This window comes from Talpa occidentalis, unplaced genomic scaffold (genome assembly GCF_014898055.3).
Source record: "Talpa occidentalis isolate TD23 unplaced genomic scaffold, MPIMG_talOcc4v2.1 talOcc4.7, whole genome shotgun sequence".
Classification (NCBI taxonomy): domain Eukaryota; kingdom Metazoa; phylum Chordata; class Mammalia; order Eulipotyphla; family Talpidae; genus Talpa; species Talpa occidentalis.
The window spans coordinates 35,144,340-35,167,072 of record NW_023605083.1 but is presented as its reverse complement, the minus strand read 5'-3'; the positions used below and the strand labels follow the sequence as shown (position 1 = coordinate 35,167,072).

The 22,733-nt window shown below is 38.0% G+C and overlaps 1 protein-coding gene across 6 annotated transcripts in view; it reads left to right on the top strand.

Annotated features, from left to right (window-relative positions):
* Window positions 1-1,546: 1,546 nt before the first annotated feature.
* LINGO2 (leucine rich repeat and Ig domain containing 2) overlaps window positions 1,547-22,733 on the top strand; it is a 1,109,656-nt gene continuing 1,088,469 nt past the window's right edge. For 5 of the 6 annotated variants that reach the window (XM_054689320.1, XM_054689315.1, XM_054689312.1 and 2 more), the window contains exon 1: window positions 1,547-2,113. The gene's annotated coding sequence lies outside the window, so the exon portion shown is untranslated. Of the gene's footprint in view, window positions 2,114-2,827; window positions 2,967-22,733 lie in introns of those variants that run through there. The other variant, XM_054689316.1, reaches the window with a different exon arrangement.

The following is a 22,733-nucleotide window of genomic DNA, read 5'->3' as shown; positions in this document are numbered from 1 at the left end:
GGCTCCTATGGACACAAGTTTCATCTTTTCCACCACATCATCCTCTAGTTCCACATTCGCGCTTCGGAGACTCCACGTTCGGTGTTCAGGTACCCTACTTTGGGCAAAATCTACCGCCTTTCAACTCTGTAGCGAGCGCGTCAAGAGCACCTTGTTGCACCTGAATGGAGACCTTGGCGGAGCGGCGCACCTAGGGCTGGAGCAAAGGAACCTCGCAGCATCTGCACGCGTCGCAACTTTTGTGTTTTCTTCCAGCAGGTCCCAGACTAGAGATTCGCGAAGTCGAGGAGTGAAAAGACCCGCGGCAGTGCTCAGCCTGGCAGGACGTGGGAAGGCAGAGTAACACTCTGGTAGGCGCAGCGACCGGACACAGCACGAGGGCGAACCATGATAAAAAATAAAATAAAATAAAATAAAATAAAACAAAGACAAAAAAACAGAAGGCAAAAGTTTACTTTTGGTGAGCAATTCCAACAGCCCAGCATGGAGAGAGTCTCCCTCTCGGAGGCACATTCCTGGGTAGCTGTGAAGTCCGGAGTGCTTCTGAGAGCGAAGGGTCTCTGGCTTGGGGTCCCCCAGCCATGCAGCACCCCGCGATCCCTCTTGGCTGTCGAGGAAAGAGAAAGGAGTTGGGATCTGAGCTAGCCAGAAACCTGGACAGCTGCTCCGGGTGCAAAACCCTGGAAATGGCTGCTAAAGGGGCTGGGTCTCCAGACTCTTAATCCCGCCCCCTTTTCCAGCAGAGCCGTTCACCTGCTACCGTCCAGCCTGCAATATAAGCGTAGACCCTAAATCAGTCCGGTCCCCAAAGCCAGGCGTCACAAATCCTTAGACATATCCTTTTAAAGAGACCCACAGTGAGCTTCAGGAACCCCTTGGGGGGAAAATGTCCCTTGAGGAAGTGGACAGAAAAGGTGGGGCAAGAGGGGGTTGTGAGCAGGAGAGGCAATCCAGGCTCCTCTATTCGAAGGATCTCGGGGAGCCCCTCAGCTCCTGTGCTGGCAGCTGCAGCCACTTCAAAGCTCCCCCCTCCCACCCCCAGCGGCTGGGGCGGAGGTGGCCCAGGAGGGTGGAGGTGGGAGAGGGTTAATTTTCAGTCCACGACCTCTCCCGACGCGCAGGGTGTCAGGAGAGTAACTGGCCTGAAGCAAAGGTCTGGGACCCGAGATGCCAGAGAGGGTAGAGCCCCGGGAGGTGGCTGGGCGGACTTGAGGGCTCCAAGGAGGCGCTGCCAGCCTGCAGCAACCCCTCACCAGTGTGGGGCGGCTGAGTTCTCCGGCCGTCCGCGTCCTGGCAAGCTCTGCCCCTCCTGCCTCTCCCCACTTCTGGCTCGCGAGTGGCCGGGGTCGCCGGCGCGGGCTGGGCGTGCGCGTGTTGCACGGCGCGCGCGCGGGGGTGTGCGTGTGTGCGCGCAGCCCGTGCGCTGAGCCGGGCCGCCCGGACTCCGCCGCCCGCCGCGTGTCCTCCCTGAAGCCGCCTCCTCGGTGCCTCCCCACCTTGGCGCTCGCCGCCTACCGCCTGCCGCCCGCCGCCCGCCGCCGGCCTAGCCCCGCTGCGCCCTGTGCCTCTGCCCAAAGTTTCCTCTGCACAGACGCCTTGGCGAAGGGCTGCCCAGGGCGACGGGTTTCTGCAGCTATGCCTTGAAGCGCTGCTGCTTGCAACACTCTCCGCCTGGTCTCCACCGAAGGCGAACCGGGAGTGCATTTTCCAAATTAAGGGGAGAAAAAGGTGAGGAGTACCACCCAGAGAAAGAGAGCGGGGCGCCCGCAGCCGAACCATATCCGTTTCTTCCCTGCCTGCTGCCGGAATATTAACTGCCAGGCGTGTGGTGTGGACGAAGAACATTAAATAGAAAGCCAAGTTGACCGAGGAGGGACTGGGGAAGCCTCCGGATGCCGGGAAGGAAGGGTGTCCCCGGCTGCGTTTCCACCAGTGTGGAGATTTGGAGGCGCCTCTAGTGCGAGGCTTTTTGTGGACCCGCCACCCTCTCCTGCCCCCCTAGAAAGGAGACGCCGGCCGAGCTGGGAAGTCCAGGAACAGCCTCCCGACTTGGGTGCGTCGCATCTTGGCTTTGGATTGTAAGGACCTGGACGAGCACGAGCTGCGTTTCCAGGTAAGAGACAGCCAAGACGCTCGCCTGGCTTGCCAGCAAGAAGAATAACTTAAAATAGATGTCGGGGTTGGGGCGGGGGCCGGGTTGAGCCGAGTTAGGACGCGGCGTGGCCCCGGGGCAAGTCGGGGAGCAGCCGGTGCCACGTGTGCCCAGTTCCGAGGCGGCCGAAGGGGCTGTCCTGACCTTACACTTTGGAACCGCCTGGAAATAGGTATCCTGCGCGTTCGTCTGCCCAGGTTGATTTGCAGCTTGGAGGTGTGTGTGTGCGCGCGCGTGTGCATGTGCGTGTGTGCGTGTGTGTGTGTGTTTCCGGCGAGCTTTTCCCCCCGTTGGCACCGCAGACCCACCCCCTCGAGGCATGGAGCGTGTGGGCGCGGGCGAGCGCAGCCGGGACGCGGCGGCAGGTGAGCCCGCTCAGGTGGGCAGGTGGGGCGGAGGCGGCATCCGGCCGGCGGATTTGGGGGCGCGCGGAGCCGGCGCCTTCGCCCGCGCCTCGCGAGCTCCCTGCAGCCGCCGTGCGCTCCCGGGCGCCCCGGGTCTGCTGCGGTTCTCTTCGCCTCCGCTAGAGGCTCCCAGCGGGCGCCGCGGAGAGGTGGGTGTGGGGGCGCCGGGAGGCGGAGGGGCGAGCGCTGGGAGCGAGCGTGCCCGCGGGGTGGCGGAGCGGGCGCGGCAGGGGGAGGCGAGCCGGGCTAGGGCGGGGGACGCGAGCCGGAGTCCCGGCGCGCCTCCTGGCTGCGCGCAGAGCTGCGGAGACGCGGGTCCGAATCCGGGCTGAGCTCGGGAAAGCTGTGCCCTCAGCTGGAGCCACTTCACCGATTGATGCTGGCCCGATCCCTGGGGGCAGTCCCGGGAGGTAAAGTCCTCTTTCTCCACTCCCCTTTTGCACCCTGGGTCTCGCTTAATTTCTCTAGTACCCCAGGTAGGAGGGAGTGCAGGGGCGGGTCTGTGGGGTCTGTGACTAAAGGTGCCTTTCCGTCTGGCTTCGTGGAGCTCCGTGCAATGTATATTCGAACTAAATCCTAATTTGGCCCGCCTCCCCCTGAATAGCTGCCTGCTTTAAGGGAAGTTTTCTGCAGAGAGGGCCGGCCTCCTCGGAGGTGTGCAAGGAGACCTCCTGTGTTCCCCTGAGCCGCAGTGGGCTGGAGTGCTCCACTCAAGGGGTGGGGTGTGGTGGAGAAAGGAGTACCACACCCTTTTCTTTTCCTGCCTTTTCCTTTTCACCTGATGGTGAAGTCTCACCATCTAGCTTTTTTACCGATTTCCTTTCCTTGCCCTGGGGATTGACTGTGAGAACAGAGCAAAGCTGCTGAAACACTTGGAGAGAGAGAGAGAGAGAAGCATGAGTAGGAAGTCTTGGCCAGAACATCAAGGGAGCAAGGAGGGTGAAGTTAAGCTTGTGTGTAAGGGAGGAGGGGCATTGCTGGGAAATGGTTTTGGAGTTCAGGTTATTTGATGAAGTCTGATGCATTTCCCAGTTCACATTGTCTTTGAGGTAATCCTTGTCCAAGCCACTAACAGAAATCGTTTCTGCAAGGTACTGCCTTGGGCACAGTGGGCAACTGAATAGGTTTGATGATTGTGTGTAAGTGGGAAAGAAAAAAAAAAAAAGAGTGGGTATTGTTTGTGCTTGGCATGATTAATCCGTGTCTGTCAGATAACTGGTGATGTATGTAACGTGTGATGTGCTGTTTGTGCATACCATATGTGGTCCTCTTACATCCAGTAATGCAATTTGAGAGTCCTCTTAACAAACATGACTTGTGATATTAAACCTCCTGCAGAATAACATTGAAAGGAAGACAGAAAATAGGAAGGGGGCATGGAATATTCTAACAATACTAAATAAAAGGCGAGATCCTGCATTTGTGAAATATTGGGCCACATACCGAAGGAGTGAAATATATTTTTTTTAGAAATGGGAAGCAGTGGTTAACATTTTAAAAGCAGGGGATGTTCTTCAGTGTACTATCATCATCATCATCCAGTAGCATGCATTACTTCCAACACAGTTAGAGTGTGAGGCAGAAAAAATGAAGCACTTTCTGCTGAAAGCCAGTGAGATGTTTTGTGAGATACTGTCAGTTATTTCATCTTAAGAATAAGAATTTGAATGGAATGGCTTGCATACTGATGGGTGGCTGAAGTGGCTTGTGATTGTTTATGTGTAGGGCATCTACTCTTTTTGGTTAAAGTAAATATGTAAGTTAATATTATATAATAAGAATAATTTAGTGAAAATAGAAGCAGGCCAATTTACTGATTTTTTAAACAAAATTTGACTAATACATAGCATGATCTCAAGGAAGATTTATGTAAAGTTTGTCATTCATGTATTACATCGGATCGAGGTCTGTATGGAAGGCAAGAATAAATAACTTGAATTCTCAAAAAGGATGACATGTTCTTAAAATGTACTATTTCAAAATTTTATATGACAAAATAATCACTACTCATCTAAAAAGTTATCTGTATGTATAGACACAAATTATTGGTTGAATGCGAAAGACAAATACATAATATGGACTCAGTTTTCTTTCTAAGAGACACCTCTGAAACCAAAGAGAGATCAGCTAGTATTAAGAATCTGTGATGCAAGATAGATATTGTGGTTTTTGACAGTTAGTTCACTCAAATTAATGAGGCTGGTTTGTAAGCTCAAATTCAGTTTTAGGACTCCATTTCTAAAGATTTTTTTTTCTGTTCAATAATTGTGATTTTAAAAGAGACCAAACATTGAACTCATCCAGGGATGCCACGACCAGAAAACCATTTCTGTCCTCTGAAACTTCATGTCAAGAATAATAAGTGATAGAATGTTGTCACAAATTAATTGGCTTGATGCTGCAATTAAAAACTGATTATTCTCTGGCTCGGGTAGTCATTATGGTTGATTTCACTTGGTCTCTAGATATTCTGTGAAAGGACTCTAGGTGGAAATGTTTTCCTGTAGTACAAGGAGAGGAGGTCACTATATGCAGAAAGGTTTGTCAGTTACTGATTTTCCAATTTGGTTGCTCCAATTTGGTTGCATTTTATCCACAAAACAGCAAACTAGATTTAAAAAAAAGTCAGTTTTTTCTTTTTATATTTATGTGACTATTTCCTTCTTTGTCATAGCCCTCAGCCTCCAGGTACTCCATTTATTATTTTGATGTGGAAATAGGTCATCAAGTTGCTTCCCATTAAGGCTTAGGAACTACTGTGATGTTAAGAACTTTAAGAACTCTTTAGTCATAAAAAAGATATTTTCTGAAAGAAAAATCACTTGAACTTAAACATGATGTTTTATAAGGAAATTAAAGGAGAATAGGAGAAACAGTTCAAATACCAGTCATCAGTTTTACTCCTCTAACTTTGAGTACCTCTATTCTTTCAGCAACCATTATTTTTATTTTAAAAAAGCTTTTTCTATTTTTTTATTTTCTTTCTCCCTCTCTCCCTCCTTCCCTTCTTCTTTCCTTCTTTGCTATTTCCCTCCCTCCCTCCCTTCATCATGGTTAATTATCTCTTGGTTAAAATGTTTTCTTTCAGAGAGAAACCCATGTCAATGTGTAGTTACTGTATAATTATCAATCCATAATTTATTTTTAAATGGGAGATAGTCTTAAAATATTGATTAGTTCCTTTTTTTGAATTTTATATAAAAAAAACTAGAGTGTGAGTTTGATTCTTTAGGGAGTACAAGTTGTTGGTTGATACTTATCTCAAACTTTGTAAAAGCTTCTTGTGTCTGGCTACAACTCTGTTGGCCTCTGGTTCTTGGAAGCATACAAGCATGGGTGGTAGTCACTCTCAATTGTCTTTATACATGGTGCATTTGTGCTTTGAATGTCTGATTTTAGTACTTTCTCCATGTGCATAAGGGCCAACATCAAATCTGTTATTTACATAGTAAGCAAGTAATTGAGAGACACTTCTCAGTGTCTAATGTTCAGACATTAGTAACCCATTTTAGGAAACCATTAACTCTAGTAACTTTAGTAGATGGACATTTTTGTAAAAGTCATCTAAAACATACAATTACTACAGGGCTTTTAAATATCCATAGAGAGAAAATCCAGGTTCCAACAATGTTCCAAGAGAGCTAAATTCAGTGCCTCTGGGAGGCAGTATGAAGTAGAAAAAGCACTGAATTTGGCATCAGAAGAACTGAATTCTACTACTGTCTTTTGTGACTAGTTGTGTGTCATTTTTGAAAAATTCTTACTTTTTCTAAAACTCGGCTTTGAATTCTATACAATGGTGAAATTTAATGTCTTCTCACTCTCTGGTGTTTAAAATTTGGCCATACCTAGGTTTAAGTTTTGGAAAATGAAAACAAAAATTCTAGGTGCCAAGTAAATGTCAGGCATTGTAACACTTGATAGAAAAGTAATGAAATATATTTAAAGAATACCTATGACAGTTCCAAAATGAGGATGGATTTTTTTTCCCCCTGGAGGAGCTGTTAACAAGTTTCATAAAAGTAAAATTTAAACTAATATGTATGTGTGTGAGATGATTCTTCAAAGTTATTGTTAATATGGCACAACTTGTGTGAAACATAAACATCTATCTGAGCTGATTTCAAAGAGTTGTGATGATAAGGAAGAGGAAAAGAAAAGAAAAGAAAAATATTGTAGATTCTACTTTTTTCTTCTTGTGTGTACTTAATTATGACACAAATAGCAATTGTGCTTGAATTCATTATTGTCAGGTCAGTTACCCAGTTTCTATAAACACTTTAAAAATGCCTTGCTTGTGAACTGCTGATTTAGTAGTTTAATTTGTGAAATTGTACATAAAACTAAAATAATATCTTAGCTTTTATAATGGAATTTGCACAGAGATGTGGAGAGTCCATTTGTCCTATTTTATTTCAGTGGTTTAAACACTAATTATATTATTTATAGGTTATTTTCATCAGGTGAATTAGTTAGAAAGTAAATGGTAGATATTAAATGACTCATTGATTTTAATAAAATTTTAAAAGCCCCATTGAAGTAATTATATGCTTTTTTGATAAAATATGAGGCCTGGTAGTATTTGAAACTAGAGTAAATTTTACTTTTCTAAATGTATTCCCTATTCAATATTAAGTACAGTCTATTTTAACTAGCTGAAGCGATAAGTCAGATATCATTTCCTTTTCCAGAATCTTGGTATCATTGTCAATAAAATCACAACTGTATTTTCTCTTATAACTGTATTTTCTCTTAATTAGTAAGACCAAATGTCAAACCTAGGAACCTAGTCTAGAAACAAATTATATTTTCTGTTATAAAGATAATGAAACATATCAAATTGTGTATAAAGAGAGAATTATAGTCTATATAGAAATGATAAGCAAATTTCACTGTAACAGAAATATATGCAGAAATCTAAGATTTCCAGCACATTTCAGTTTCTAGGCATAGCATTAGAGTTTTTTAAGTGGATTCTAAATTGGGCTGTGTAAGAGGATTTTGTGTCTTCATACGATCTCATTCTATTATAATGTAACTATGGTTAGCTGCAAGATATCTATCTAGTAGCCAGCATGAAGGGAAATAATTAGCATAAAATCTGTATCGCTCTGGGTGTACCAGGGGAGCCAACAATAGTGCCTTGTGATAAATATTGATTTTAAAATGTGGGCTACATTTATCAAAAGGAAAAAAAGAACCTTTATCTTCTTCACTCTTTTTTACTGTAATTTTCTGCATTATATATATAATATATATATATGATTGAATATATATATAGTATATATGGCATAAATATATAATATGCATACATGTGCATTTGCTATATGTTATATACACATGTATGCATCTTATATATTCTATATATACTATATATCCCATTATATGTGTGAATATATGTTATATTATGTATAATAGAATATATATTCTATTATATATATTCCTGTCATGCTATATATTCTATTATGTACGTGTCTATATGTCTGTTATATGAGCTATCATTTATATGTGTTAAATATATCAGAGACATATGTTAATATATGTACGTATGTTTCTTCATATGTATATGAGTCTCCTGTTAAAAGCAATCTTTGATCCTTATGAAGATATGTTCATGACTGTCACCCACTAGTTATGCATATGATTATGGTTTTTCTTCAGTTTCCTTTGCAGATAAATATGAAAACCCTTGCTTTAATCTCAATGAAATTTACATTAATTAATAGTCAGGTATTTTCTGACTACTTATTTTCCATACAATAATCAGGACATGATGATGTGTAAGAATTGGTTGTTCTTAAGAATCTTGTGATTTTGTTGGGAGAGAAGGCAAAAGTGGTGGTAAACTGACAAAAAATACTGTAGTCTATCAGCTCAATCAGAAAATTCTTTAGTATCTGTTGTTCACAAGAAAATATGAAGTAATGATATGAGAATTGTATCACCTCGCAATTCAGAATAAGGTGAAATAGAAGTGATCTGGGAAGAATTTATGAATGGGGAGGAAATTGACTTATCTGTGAGTGGAATCCAAGTGACTGATAAATACATAACCTCATTAAGAATATAATAACATATACTTTAATATAGATTATTTTAATAATCTATAATAAGGCTAATACTTGAAGTAATGTAGATGAACATAATAATGAAATGATATTACTGATGTGTTGGGACAAAGATGACAATATTTTTGTAATGGAGTTGTAACAGGGTGGTCCCCAGGAAAGGGGGAGGTTCCCTGCCCCACCCAAGGGAGGGTAGAGCTGAGCAGGAAGAGGAGAAGCTGCAGAAGAGACTGAGGAAGGAAGCAGGATGGAGCCAGGAGACCTGGAGGAGGCTCATGGAGCCTAGAGACACGTGAAGAAACTGCGCTTGTCTTTTGGTCGTGGACTGGGTGACACAGATGTGGGTGAGACCTGTGGGGAGGTGACAATGGCAGCTTTTATCTTGATGTTGATTTTGCTTTTTTTTTTCTGGGCTTGTCTGGTAGTTTCTGACCCTTTTCTGTGGGTCCCCACTGGAAGATGCTTTAGACTTGTGGCAGGCTTTGGGGCCTTGTTCTGGGCTGATCCCACATGAATGGAGTTTTACCCACGAGGGGGCGGGTAACTTTGGGTGCTTCATTTAGAAACTAGACTCTTTGCCTTACCTGTATTGTTTCTTAGTTTTATTAAAGTTCCTTCCCATTAAAGTCTTATATGTTTTGTGTTGATGCGGCGGATGGCAGAACCCATTTAGAATAGGCAGGTCTGCGGGGTTTGGGTTGCCCCTCTCCCTGTCCTATAACAGCTTGGCGCCCAACGTGCTTTGCAAGTTTCACCCGAGGAAATAGAGATTCATATATTATAGGAGATACTGTCAGCTTGTTCAGCCCACCTGGAGTGAAATTTTAATAATTATTTAAATATCTATATATTACACATGTTCATAATAAGTGAATCCAGAGGTCCTCTTCTGGTAATTTATTTTCAGAAATGCTTTAATGAGTCTGCATATGTGTGTGTGTGTGTATACATACATGCTACAACCTAAATAAAATCTCCTAAACTATGCTGAATGTAAGAAGTCAGACACTAAAGATCACATATTGCATGTTTCCATTTTCACATAATGTGCAGAAAGTCACCTTTTGTGGGTAATGATTGTAGGTTGGTGTTTGGTATTGGGAGTGAGGATAGTGAGTAACTACTAGTAATCTCCCTGAGTCTTTGAAATGATACACTTGTTTTCTAATTGGATAGTGGGGATGGTTGTAAAATCTGTAAATATGCTAAAGATTATTGGGCTATTCACATTAAAATAAAGACCTTTAGTGGTATATAATTTGTGTCTCAATAGTTGTTAAAAATAGCCCACATTCAGAACAGTTTTCACACAAAGTGAACTCCTGTCACAGATGACCTTACTAATAGAAAGCTTTTGACCATTTAAGGGAGGAATAATCCCAGTTTTATATAATCTTTCCCAGGAAATATTGACTACTCTCCAATTTATTCAGAGACCAACATTACCCTGATATCAATACTATGAGAAGACATTATAAATATTTAAGAAAACTACACACCAGTAACCAGTTACCTACACTGCAGTAACCAGTAACCTTCAAGAACACAAATGTAAACAATATTAATAATATTTTAGTAAATATATGCTACCTTTGTATAAAATGTTAATATATCATGACCAAGTTGGGGGTCACTCCACAAATGCTGTTGTTTAAGTATTAAAAATTAGTCAATGCAATCCCCCCTATTAACATAGTTAAAAAGAAAAACTACACAGTCAATAGATGCTGCAAAAAATATTGCAGAATAAATTCCTTCTTGATAAAACTTTTAGCCACTTCCTCAACTTCATACAGAACATCTGCAATGAGCCTATATATAGTAATATAATAAAAAATCAAGTGATTTTCCTCTAATCTTCAGAGCAGGGAAAGATTGTCCCCTCTTATCACTTCTACTTAACAATATAATGGGAATTGTAGTTAATGAAGAAGAAAATGAGCAAAAAAAATCTCAAAAAGACATACGTGGGCCTCCCTGGTGGCGCAGCGGGTTGAGCGCAGCACTGTGAAGCTGTCGCAGTCTCTGCAGCACCGGTTCGATTCCTGGCCAACCAGGGAGCAACCCACATGGTGCGGCATACCTCTCCTGTCTTACCCGCTGCTCCCCTCAGCAATGTATTTTGGTTGTATGCCTGCTCTGCTCCCTGCTCTGTCTGTGGTGAATCCTCTCACCCCTCATACCTCTGGCCTACACCCCAGTTCTTCTACATATAAATACATCTTTTAAAAAAAAAGAACAAAGCTTTTTAAATATATACTTACTAAGGAATTAAAAAAAATATCCAGCTGGTCTATAGAAATTGAGTTTAATCAACTTTAGAATACTTCTACAATATTTAACTTTTTAAATTAATGTTGCACCTCTTTAATACTTCATGAGAAGATTTCCATGATTTATCGTTAAGGAGAAAAATGTGGTTGAAGAACAATTTTTAGTGCATGAGAGATTGATTGACTTGTGGGCATTTATTATTAAACTCTTTTGTGTTAAGTACTGGGGTAAGCACTTGGTAGCTTGGTAATGACTGTGGGAAGGGGGCAGATAAAATCCTGCTTTTGAGAGATTTACAGGCTAATATGAGAAAGAACTTATAAGAAACTGAGACTCAATTTCTAATGAGAAATTATGTTGTAAACATGTAAGACATTAAATAGAAATAGAATGTCATGGATTTATCCATGAGGGTTTGGAGAAGGACAGGATGATTGCCCTAAGAGGTGCTGGTGCCTCATGAGCACTCGAGAGAACTTTTGAAGTAATAGAGGACAAGGGTGCTATGGTGGTGGGAGGACTATGAGGACTCTACCTGAGGGGAGAATCTAAATACTGGACAAAAATGAACAACAATGTATGAAAATAAATGTAGAAAAACATAGATCATTTCAAACAATTTTTCTTTCCTATTTTACCTTATTTCCCTTTATATCCAGTAGTTCATCTTTTTACTAGTAAAGGGTGACATAGAGTGGTTTCCTACCACAGAAATTTCCCTTGTGTTGTACTCTGCTCACTTGGAATAATTTCCATAGTATCATCAGCATTTGTTGAACATCTACTATGAGCAGATACATCATCCTAAATTCTCAGAATTCACAGTCGTTTAGGGTGTATCCTGATTCATGAACTTAGTTCTATGGGAGATGCTGTTTTTACTGTAATTTTATATATATATATATTTTTTTTAAAGGTTTATTTATTTATTTTTATACAAGAACTGGAGTATAGGTCAGAAGCATAGGAGGGTGAGAAAATTCACCAGAGCCAGAGCGGGGAGCAGAACAGGCAGACAGAACGAAGACACTGCTGAGGGGAGCAGTGGGTGAGGCAGGAGAGGTCTGCTACGCCATGTGGGTATCTCCCTGGCTCACCAGGAATTGGACCGGTGCTGCAGAGGCTGCAGACAGCTTCACAGTGCTGTGCTCCACCCGCTGCGCCACCAGGGAGGCCTTTTCACTCAAGGTTTTGACAAAGTAGTAAGCTTTTTGCCCAAGAAATGAGTGATGAGTGAGACTGAGGGCTTTCTGGGTAAGAGGCAAGAGGATGAAAATTAGTTAGGGAGCAGAAGACTTGAAATGATAGAAGTTGAAAGGGAAATTTTCAAATAGTATTGAAATTGGACTTTGTGCAGTGAGACTTCTTCCTATGATCTCCAAATCTTCCACAAAGTCACACAAGTCTTAGTGAGATAAATGTGAGGATTCCTGATAGAGCTTATTTTTGTGTCAGAAGTTGGAGCAGCAATGCCAAAGAGGCAGGCGGTGTGGATAAGTGGGTACTAACGTATGTGCTACACATACTCCTTCCTTTGTTCTTTTCTATGAGTGACCTTAAATGTCTATTTACCTGTGTCTTACATACATACCTCCCAGCATACCCCCCTAAATAGTTGTTTAGCATATCCTTAAGCCCCCAATCCTGTAGCAGTTTATTTTTTCTCTGCATGTGGCTTTACTTCATATTTGCCATTGTCTTTTATAAACACTCACTCCTCCTATCTAAATTAAATTGATGGCACTCTGTTACTCTTTCTTTCCTAAAGAAATTTTGATTATTTTGTAAAATTAGGAAGAAAACATTTATGTTTGAGTCTATATTCAAGAGCCTCAAAGGGTAGTACATGAACTTTCAATAAAAATAAGTGTATTTTTGGCAGAGAAACTGTAATTGTCATAGTGTAAAAAGTAGGTTTTTTTTTTTCATTCATTTCATTCAACTATACAAAATTCATACAATATTGTATGAACAGGATTGATGAAATAAATGTGAAACATGACATGAAATAAGCTCTGGGTGTTATTTTTAGATGTTTCTCTAGCTTAGCAGAATACTCAGGTCTGGGTGACTGTCGAGAAGATAGAGACTGAATGACTATCCTGTTGGATCTGGGGTGTTTGCTCCTGTGTCATCCATCCAGAGGAGTGTCTGCTGTGGACTTCATAGAATGATTAGGGGAACAAGGCTAAAAGCATTGCTATCTGGCTCAGAGAAGAAGGTTCAATGATTATGTTAATGTAAAGTTCAAGAGAGAAGACTGTGCAGTTTGATTCAATAGTAATTAATGATTTAAAATTATAGCTTTAGAATATGGATGATAATCAGATGATTTGTCACTAGCAATGGTAGAGAACCATGAAGAAGCTATTTGCATATTTTGGGGAGATAATCACCCATCTTTTCATTTTGCTTTTCTTGTGGGAGAAGAAAGAATATAGCTATATCAAGTGTACTAATCACTTTATAAGAATAAAATGCTAATGAATTTAATTAATAATTCATACAAAGTTTTTAGATGTTGGAAACATTTAAAAGTAAAATAATCCAGGACTTACTAATAAATCCACTACATCTGTATGACTGCCCATTGGACTCCCTTTAACTGAAATAGCATTTTCCAGTCCATGTGGACAAACTCCTATTCATCCTCTAAAAGCTAGCTCGATTTCATATTCTATAAACCATTATAGAAACTCTGGAGAAAATGCAATCTCTTTACTTTTTACAAGTTTCTGTTATATGTATCATTTGATATATTACTTTTGTTTACAGCCCAGTATATCTGTCTAAAACATGTCCTTGAGGGTAAAAATTTACAGCCTATTTGTTACTATTATTTAAAAAATTCTAGAATAAAATCAGTTTTATATTAACATTTGTTTGGAATGAATTGAAATGTGATTTTTAGACTACTTAGTTTTAAACTGTTTTCAAAATCATCATAATGACATTTTCAAATTGTAAAGGAGATAATGTGCAATTATTAAAAGTTCAAAGATTTGGTTTCAAATTCTGACTCTCTGATTGCTAATTGTTGAATCGCAAAGCAATCTCTTAATATGTGAAGTATTTGTATTCTCTCAAAAATAGGTCTAATAGCACTTTGCTGCCCTGTACATTTTACATGGGGGAAGTAAATAATAGGTAAAAATAAACTTGTATGCTCAGTGTTTACATAAAGTCATTTCTCTATTAAAAATATATTTAAAAGCCACTGAAAATTGATCTCAAATGCAATAGTGTCTAACACTTTTAAAAACAAAATAGGGGATTTGTAGACAAAAGCAAAAACAAAGCTGAATAATTTGAAATCCATTTCTTTCTTTTAGATTTTTATTCTTTTGAAATTTAACTTTGTCAAACGTTCATATATATTACTGCTAGTTTTTAGATTATGAAACTGGGTAAAAATATAGATCAGGCAATTGCTGCTTAAAGACCTGGTTATACATGGGTTAGGTGATAGCTTTCATGTAGTCATTTAGAGTTTTACTGAAGGTTGTTGAGTAACTTTTTGGGCCCTGAATAAGTACTGATTTTTACTTTCTCTTCATACTATAGGCAATTTGCATAAGGTAATCAGTATTCTACAGTTTTAAAATTTTGAATATTTGACCTCTCAAACATTTGTATCCTTTTTCACCTATTTCTGTGGTTGATACTTTGTAGATCACTGATAGAAATAAATTCAAAGAACAAATAGTTACTGACTTAATGGTAGTTTACTCCTGAGAGATCTACTATTCATGTGTTCTGATAGTATAAGGGGCTATCACTCACTGCCTAAATCTAGTTTGTTGGAAATAAATTATGTTTTTCATCTCTGCCCAGTATTCCTGTTTGGCTCATGTTACACAGTCTAATCAGATTTTCTGTCATTCATTTTGCTGTGATGGAGCATTTTCCTAGGTGTTTTCGACTTAAGTCAGATCCTTACAGTATTTTTATCTTTAATTTTGGTTTTATGTATCTGGGAAAAACTCCAGGTTAGCCCAATTTGTAACTTTCTCCCCGTATTTTGGTAATAGCGTTTTAATGTAATGCAGAGAGAGAGAGAAAGAGAGAGAGAGAGATTTTCCCTGTGATTTTTCTAAAGATATTTTGAGTGCTAAGAGTTTGTTTTTTTAATCATCTTGAGGGATTTTCCTACTTTTTAATATTTTATGTATATATTTCTTATATTTTTATTATTTTTAAGATTTATTTATTTTATGCATATAAGAGCTGGGGTACAGGCCAGAGGTGCAGGGGCGGGGGTGAGAGGATTCAACAGAGAGAATGGGGAACAGAACAGGCAGACTGACTGAAATACACTGCTGAAGGGAGCAGTGGGCGAGACAGGAGAGGTCTGCTGCACCATGTGGGTTGCTCCCTGACTGGCTGGGAATCAAAATTGTACTGCAGAGGCTGAGGATTGATTCTTAGTTCTGTGCTTAATCCCTTGCACAACCAGGGAGGCCCCTTTTATATTTATATATATATTTCTACTTTTTTCATTTACCTAGCGCAAACTTTCTCTTATATGTGTTTCTTATTTGAGCTAACATGCATTTATCCCCCTTTTCTCTATTACTCACCATTCAAACCTGCTCTAAGGGACTAATCTTTTTCTTTCTCATGAATGAAATCTCAGATAGGTGCCATATGCTGTTTACTGTATAAAATAAGGTGTTCTATGTGCATTTCTAATCATGTGAGTAGTTCTATTTTTGTTATATCCCATTTCTTAAAAAGAAGTCCTAAATTCATCTATTGTCCAAATTTTCCTCTACTTTAGTTCTAGCCAACTTTATGCTGACTGCTTGAGACTAATAAAATAAAAGTCAAAATCAAGAAGCAACTATAAACCAGAGACACAGATGTCTTGGCATGCCTTTCCTATGTTTCTTCCAGTTGACTCTCATGCTTTTTTGCTTTGTTCAGATAGGCTACTTTTGGCAACTCTTGGGTTGAATATTAGAAAAGTAGAAGAGGTAAAGGTAAAGACTGAGTTGATTGACATAAATATAATCTTGGATAAGTTTCCTTTGGGTTTAGTGGTCTCTGTTTTTCCTTAGGATAGTGTTCTAGACATGCATGCTACTCATCAGAAATTTCTATGACTTCTGAGCACATTGTAGGATTAAACTTTATGGTTTTCTGTAGTTGGGTAAAGCCATATATCAGTTCTGACCAAGGAGTTATCAGCAGAAGTGACGAGCTGATAGACTGAAATCATGTAATAATATCTAGAATTCAGCCTTTTTCCTCTGACATTGCAGACAACAACTGTGGAGATTTGTGGCTGTACAATTATCCTTAATCACTAGAACTTCAATGAGAAAAGTTAGCCTCTACCCACTGCTGACCCACTAACAACCACATTACCTGAGCAAGAAGCTAATCTTTGTGGTTTTAAGCTACTAAAATTATGAGTTTGTTTGTTATCATGGCTTAATGTAACCTATGGAAACCAACATTTGTGGCTTTTTCAGAGATACCTATTGGCACCATTTGGCTACACTTTCTATGACACAGAAAATGCACTTTCTTTGACTAATTTCCTAATAGTTTATTTCTAGCTCTGGGAATCTGAAAATCTCTTCCCTTTTTTTGTGTTTACTTCATCTCTCTATTCATTCTTGTGCAGGATTTGAAATATCTCTATGCACGGTATTTTTGCTAAGTTGCCCGCCTCTGGATTTCTGGAAACATTTATATGATCTTGCCTCTTTTGGGGAAAGTATGGCCTGTACCTGTCTCTGCTCAACCAATTCAGCATGATAGACTTTCACTTAAATCAATTTATGAATGACTTAAAAATTATTGACTGACAATGCTCTAATAATCATCCTGTATGTATTTTACGACAGTGGTCTTAGAATAGCATTTTTCAAAAAAATGTTCTTTATGGGTGACATTTTCATTGAGATATAAATGACATAAAACATTCATGTCAGGTGTGCAATTTGATTCACTATATTTACATATTATGAGATGATTACAACAATAAGTTCAGTTAACAAATTTTACCACAGTTATAATTTATTTTGTGATGAGAACTTTTAGTCTACTTTCTTAAATAAACTTTTAAATAACTACTCTCTTAAACTCAACTTTTAAATATATAATACATTATATTAACAACAGTTGTTCTAGAATGTATATGAAATATTACCTATTGTGCCCACCAAGCATCAGTACATGAATTTAAAGCAACTTTTTCAGGTTTGAGGTGAGGCGATGCATATCAATGGCTAAAAAAAAAATCCTTTATCTATTTCCCAACCTTTTTGAGTACTTAAATTTCAAGGAACATTGGCTCACAAAACTGGGTTTTGATGGTCTCACTCATAGCAGGAATCTAGAAAACCTAAATAAGGGACCAGGAAAAAGAATAGCTATAAGAAAGAAAAAATCAAAATCAACAAACAACTATGAACCAGAGACACATTAGGGGGGTGGGGAAAGGAGGGGTTGGGGTCAAAATAAGGGGGTTGCATTGTATGGGGAATATAAAAATAAAATAAAAAAAAACTGGGTTTTGAGAGTTTTCTTTGGAAGTTCTTCATAGATAGATGATTTAGCACATCCAATAAACATGTGAGAGTACTTGCCAATTTTTTTTTTTTTTTGATTCTTGACTTTTGGGTCTTAATGGAAATCCACCAAGAAAATGTCTCATTTAACATCCTGTTTGAAGACAATTGTTATAGAATATATCTAGAAGATTATTGGAGCGTAGTGTGTCATTCAGTATTTTTTAAACCATTATAAATTGAATTAAAAATACATTTGCTTATAAATGCAGAGTCATGGCTTCTCTGCAAGAATCAAAATGATTTATGGGAAACTCTGCAAAGTTATTTATTTTTTGTTAAAATCAATATGGTACTCTGCATAAATAGTTCAAATTCGCTCACTGCTCTTTAAAACTATTTGGTGTTTCTGCAAGTATTGCTAAGTGAAATTTACTGGGGAGAATTAAGGAGAATGTACTTATTTCCACCGCTGTAGGAGGAACTCTGCTAGAACTGATGTCAGTCACTTCACATTTATTCTGAAAGATTGTTCTGGCTACACGGGTGCATTGGTGAAGGAAACTCTATGGGGACTACACTTGAGGGGGTTGGTGGAAGCAAAAATTGTTTAAAAATGAGCAATGATGTAAAAAATAAAAAATAATATATATATAAGTAAAATAGCTATGTAAGAGAGAACAAAAAAGATTGTTCTGGCTAAAATGATCAGTGAATTAGTTAATCTTTTAGATTGATTATTAGTGTTATAGTTTGAAGCAATCTGCGGTTGGGGAAGAGAAAGACAGTGAAAAATGTGCAAAAAAATTATGTATGTTATACAATAATAACATTAGCTAGTGTTTACTATAAAATGTTAAACTTAATGACACCTTGAAAAGAGATGCTGTATTTTGTTGTCCTATATTGGAACATTAAATCATTTTAGATAGTAAAGTACCCTCAGATAAGCAACCATTCTTGTGTATAAGTATGTACCATTATAACTTTACAAGTATTATTGTTATATCTGTTGTTATTACTGCTACTATTATTATTGTTGTTGTCTATCTTCTGATTCATGGTCCTTCATGTGGCAAATATATTGTCATATTTTAAATATATAAAATAAATTTTGAACAGAAGTAGAAATTTTCAGACAAAGTATACTTGGACTGTTAACTCTTTTGGGATGACCTAGGTGATATTTGACGAATTGGAGCAGTGCAAGATTTGGGATAAATTAAGAAACATTTTCATGTTCTAATCCAGACTGGGTTATCATATGGCTAATATTGTACAATTTTAAGTTGTTGTTTTCCAAAGAATGGCAGCAATTCAAGCTGTATATTTCTGAGCACCAGATGTTTCTTTGCAGTTTGTAGTGTGTGCCATAATATAGATGATCATCATATTACAGATGATTTATTGTCAGAACTGGACACTACCACCATCATTTCAGTCTAAATTTTTGGGGTATCTATCAAAACAGCTTAAGTGAGGTTAAGTGGACTTGGAGACAGAAAAAAAAAATTGCATTTCCTGTTGCAATTGAGTATACCTCACAGCTTCTGGTAGTAGGTAGAAGTGTGAGTAACCCAGTGTGGGATAATGGTAAACAAGTGTGAAGAATGTTGCACTGTGATGCCTGATGAACACATCTATTAGTCCTGAAATATTTTCTATTTAGCATAACATCATCTTTCAAAGACTTTTCTGACCTAACTCAAAAGTCAGGCATTTTTTTTCTGTCATCTAGAAAAAAATTTCCCTATACTACATGTTATACCTCAGTTACCTGTATACACTTTCATAGTCTCTATATTGCTTTTTAATTAGTTAATTTGGGTTAATCTTTTATCCCAGATTAGACCATGTGCTTCTTTAGGGCAAAGGCATTATTGATTTCTTTTGCATACCTGAGCCAAGAGTGTATTCAATCCTTATTTAACACCTGGGAAATGTTTTCTGTCATTATAATGGCATTAAGGAGACTCTTCCATCACAGCAACTGTTTTTCAATGTGAAAGGAAAAAACATTTTTTAGCATTTCCTCATACCCTAAAATGCCTCAAGTTACATATATTAAATGTAATGTTAAATAGGATAGTAATATTGTGAAGAAAAGATAAGATCATTTCCTTAGTTTATAATAACACATACCATGACATTATAGACACCTCCTTATACCTAGGAAATATGAATGGAAGGAAGTTGCTTATCATTCAGATAACGATATTCTAGGAACAAGTGAAGAATATTGGTAAAGGAAGTCTTGTAAAATTAGGAAATTTTGTGGGTACAAAGCATATGTAATTGGATGCCAGATAACATTTTCCTGATTGGAAAGACAAACTGGTATAGCTGAATACACATGTGCACATACTTTATTATTGTCTTGTTATTAAAAAAAATAGAAATTTCCATAAAATATTAGTGATAACTATGTCTGGATGATGTTACTTCAGCCATTTTGCATTTAATTATTTAATCTTTTGGGCCTCCCCTGGTGGTGCAGCGGTTGAGCGCTGGACTGCGAAGCTGCCCGCAGCCTCTGCAGCGCTGGTTCAATCCTCGGCCACTGGGCGAGGGTCCAACATGGCGAGCAGACCTCTCCTGTCGCGCCCACTCTCCCCTCAGCAGTGTACTTCTTCAGTCTGCCTGTTCTGTTCCCCACTCTGGTGAATTCTCTCACCCTTCTGTTCTTCTGACTGTACCCAGTGCTTGTATGAATAACAAACAAACAAACAAACAAACAAACAAACAAAGAGAAATAAATAAAGAAATCTTTGAAAAATTAAAAAAATAATCTTTTGTATTGAGAAAATTTTGTAAAAGTATTATTTTAATGTAATATTGTAAATATTTGGATACCAGTGGCATATAATTGTGGCCATTCATCTAACACTCAACAGGTGGATTTCTTTGCTTATCAGCCAGACTTACTGAATTTCAGTAATCTATATCTGGGAATAACATTTAACAATATATTTTTTCATACATAATAAAAAGTTTAATTGAAGGATTTATTTTAACCCCATGATCCTTCCATATTTTTCCAAGTGACAAGTTATTTATTTTCTTTACATGTGCCAGTGTTATTTCGGTTTTGGGATTATAAAGGAACAGTCCCTTTTTTCAAACAACTCAGTGTGACAGATTAGATACTAGAAGATTGCAGATATCTGTCTTCATTGCTATACAGGGGTATGTATAAGCTGATAAATCACAAAGGAGTAGTATCTGATCCAAGACTGGGGAAGCAGGAAAAGCTGTCATAAAGGGGTGATACTTGAAATGATGTTTGAAAACCAAGAAAAGTGAAGGAATGGTGAATACCAGGCAGTGGAAATGAAGGAGGAAGATCATGAAGAGTAGAGAGGATTCTGACTCATATAATGTGGGAGGGGACTGAATGAGCACAATGGAAAGAGTGGAGATAAAAGAATAGATTTGAGTCCAAAGTAGTGCAGGTAATAGGAATATGAATTAGATTCTGAGAATCCAGAGAGCCCGGAGGAAAGATTGATTTGAAGTCAAAGTGTACCAGATCAAGAAGATGAAGTTCCTACAACCTAGTATCCTTTGTGAAGCAGAACCAGGGGCCTATCCTCTAACTGTATCCAGAAAAAGGGAGTTTCTTAAAGCTCATTAACTTTTCTGGGTTTGTATTAATAGGACGCCTGTGAGGTGCAGAAATTCAAAGCAGCATCAAATAGGAATGTTTAACGTCTGCTTAGCTGAATTGAGACAAATTAATAATATGCAGTCTTGATAATATTCAGAGCAAAGAAGACATTTATGAGCTGTTATATCACCAGCAAGTTGTTCCTTCTAGCAATTTGAGAAATATATGTTAATATTATTTCATTAGAATGCAATTTTTCTCTACGTATGAAAAGATCAGTTGTTTTTCTATATTATTTCTATTACATTTTGGAACTGACATTACTTTGGTAGAAATGAAACTACATTTTAATAATGGAGATTATTGAAAAAAGATAATGTGAGAAATACAAATGCAGTTTTTAGTTTTTTGAAATGTTTCTTTTTGCAGGATACTGTTAGAGTAATAGAAAATTTATCCCAAAAACTATCTCCAAAAATTTTGCATACTTATTAGCAAATCAGTAGGATTTTTAGAAACTATAGATTAAGCCTTATAACCATGTATAAGTTAACTAACTGGATGCCATTTTATAAGTTATCTAATTAAAGTTCTTAAACTGAAGTGCTATAGCACTGTTCATGTTATAAATAAATTTGACAGCCCCAGTACAAATGCTGTTAATGCAATATATAATATTGATCTTGCATTTGGAAAGAGGTTGAAGAGAGCAGGTAACTTTATCACAGATATAATATTGATAATTAGGTCAAGAAATGTGATCAATTTCCTACCTAACAGACATTGTATTTTATATAAATGTTGTTTCAATTGTAGTAGGTGAATCAAATTAGATGGAAGTATGGAACATAATCCTGAATTTAAAGACAGACTCCATAGTAAAAAAAGTTTGAAAGTCTACTGTAAACCAATGTGATAATATTTATGATTTTTTAAATACATAGTTGTACATTAACAATATTTAGTGCTGTTATTTCATCTTATTCATCTTTATATCCCTAGGAATAGAGTTTGATACCTAGTAAATGTTTCACAAGTGTTAAAGTGAAATGTATTATAATTGTATTATTGTATTGACTTCTAGGTCTTGCCATTGAGGATGTAGTGTTAACATAACTGAGAAAGTAGTCACGGAAGCATTCCCAGCATGTTTTATTTATCTTCTTAGTAGTTCAAACAGTTTTGAGACCCTGAAGATGTCTTGCCAATTGGAAAACAATAAGAGGAATAATAATAATTTACAACAGAACCAACAAACCTAAATTGAAAGTGAGCAAGGTTGGTTATTTAAATCATTGCTACCCAGAACATAACTATTCCTATATATATTTAGAAAAATACTAAATTGTTAAAATTGAGATAATGTCATGTCAATTAACACATTTTGAACTCTTTAAAAAGGTGCTTATGTTAAAATTATTATAATTTTTTCATAGTTGATATGAAAATATTAATATTGAAATTTTAAAGCACAGATTGTGTGTCCTTGTTGCTTGCCCTATACCTTTCTTGGTTTTATTATTTTGTTTAGATTATATGAACATATATTAAACCTGCCTAGTTACCCTGTTGGCATTTTTATATGAATGTATCAGTATTTCCTAACTTGTTTTTATCAAATTAGCTAAAAAGAGTCATATCACAAAAGCATTGCAAATAGATAAATGAATATTATGACATTAAATTTTCTTCCACTATTTAAAAAAT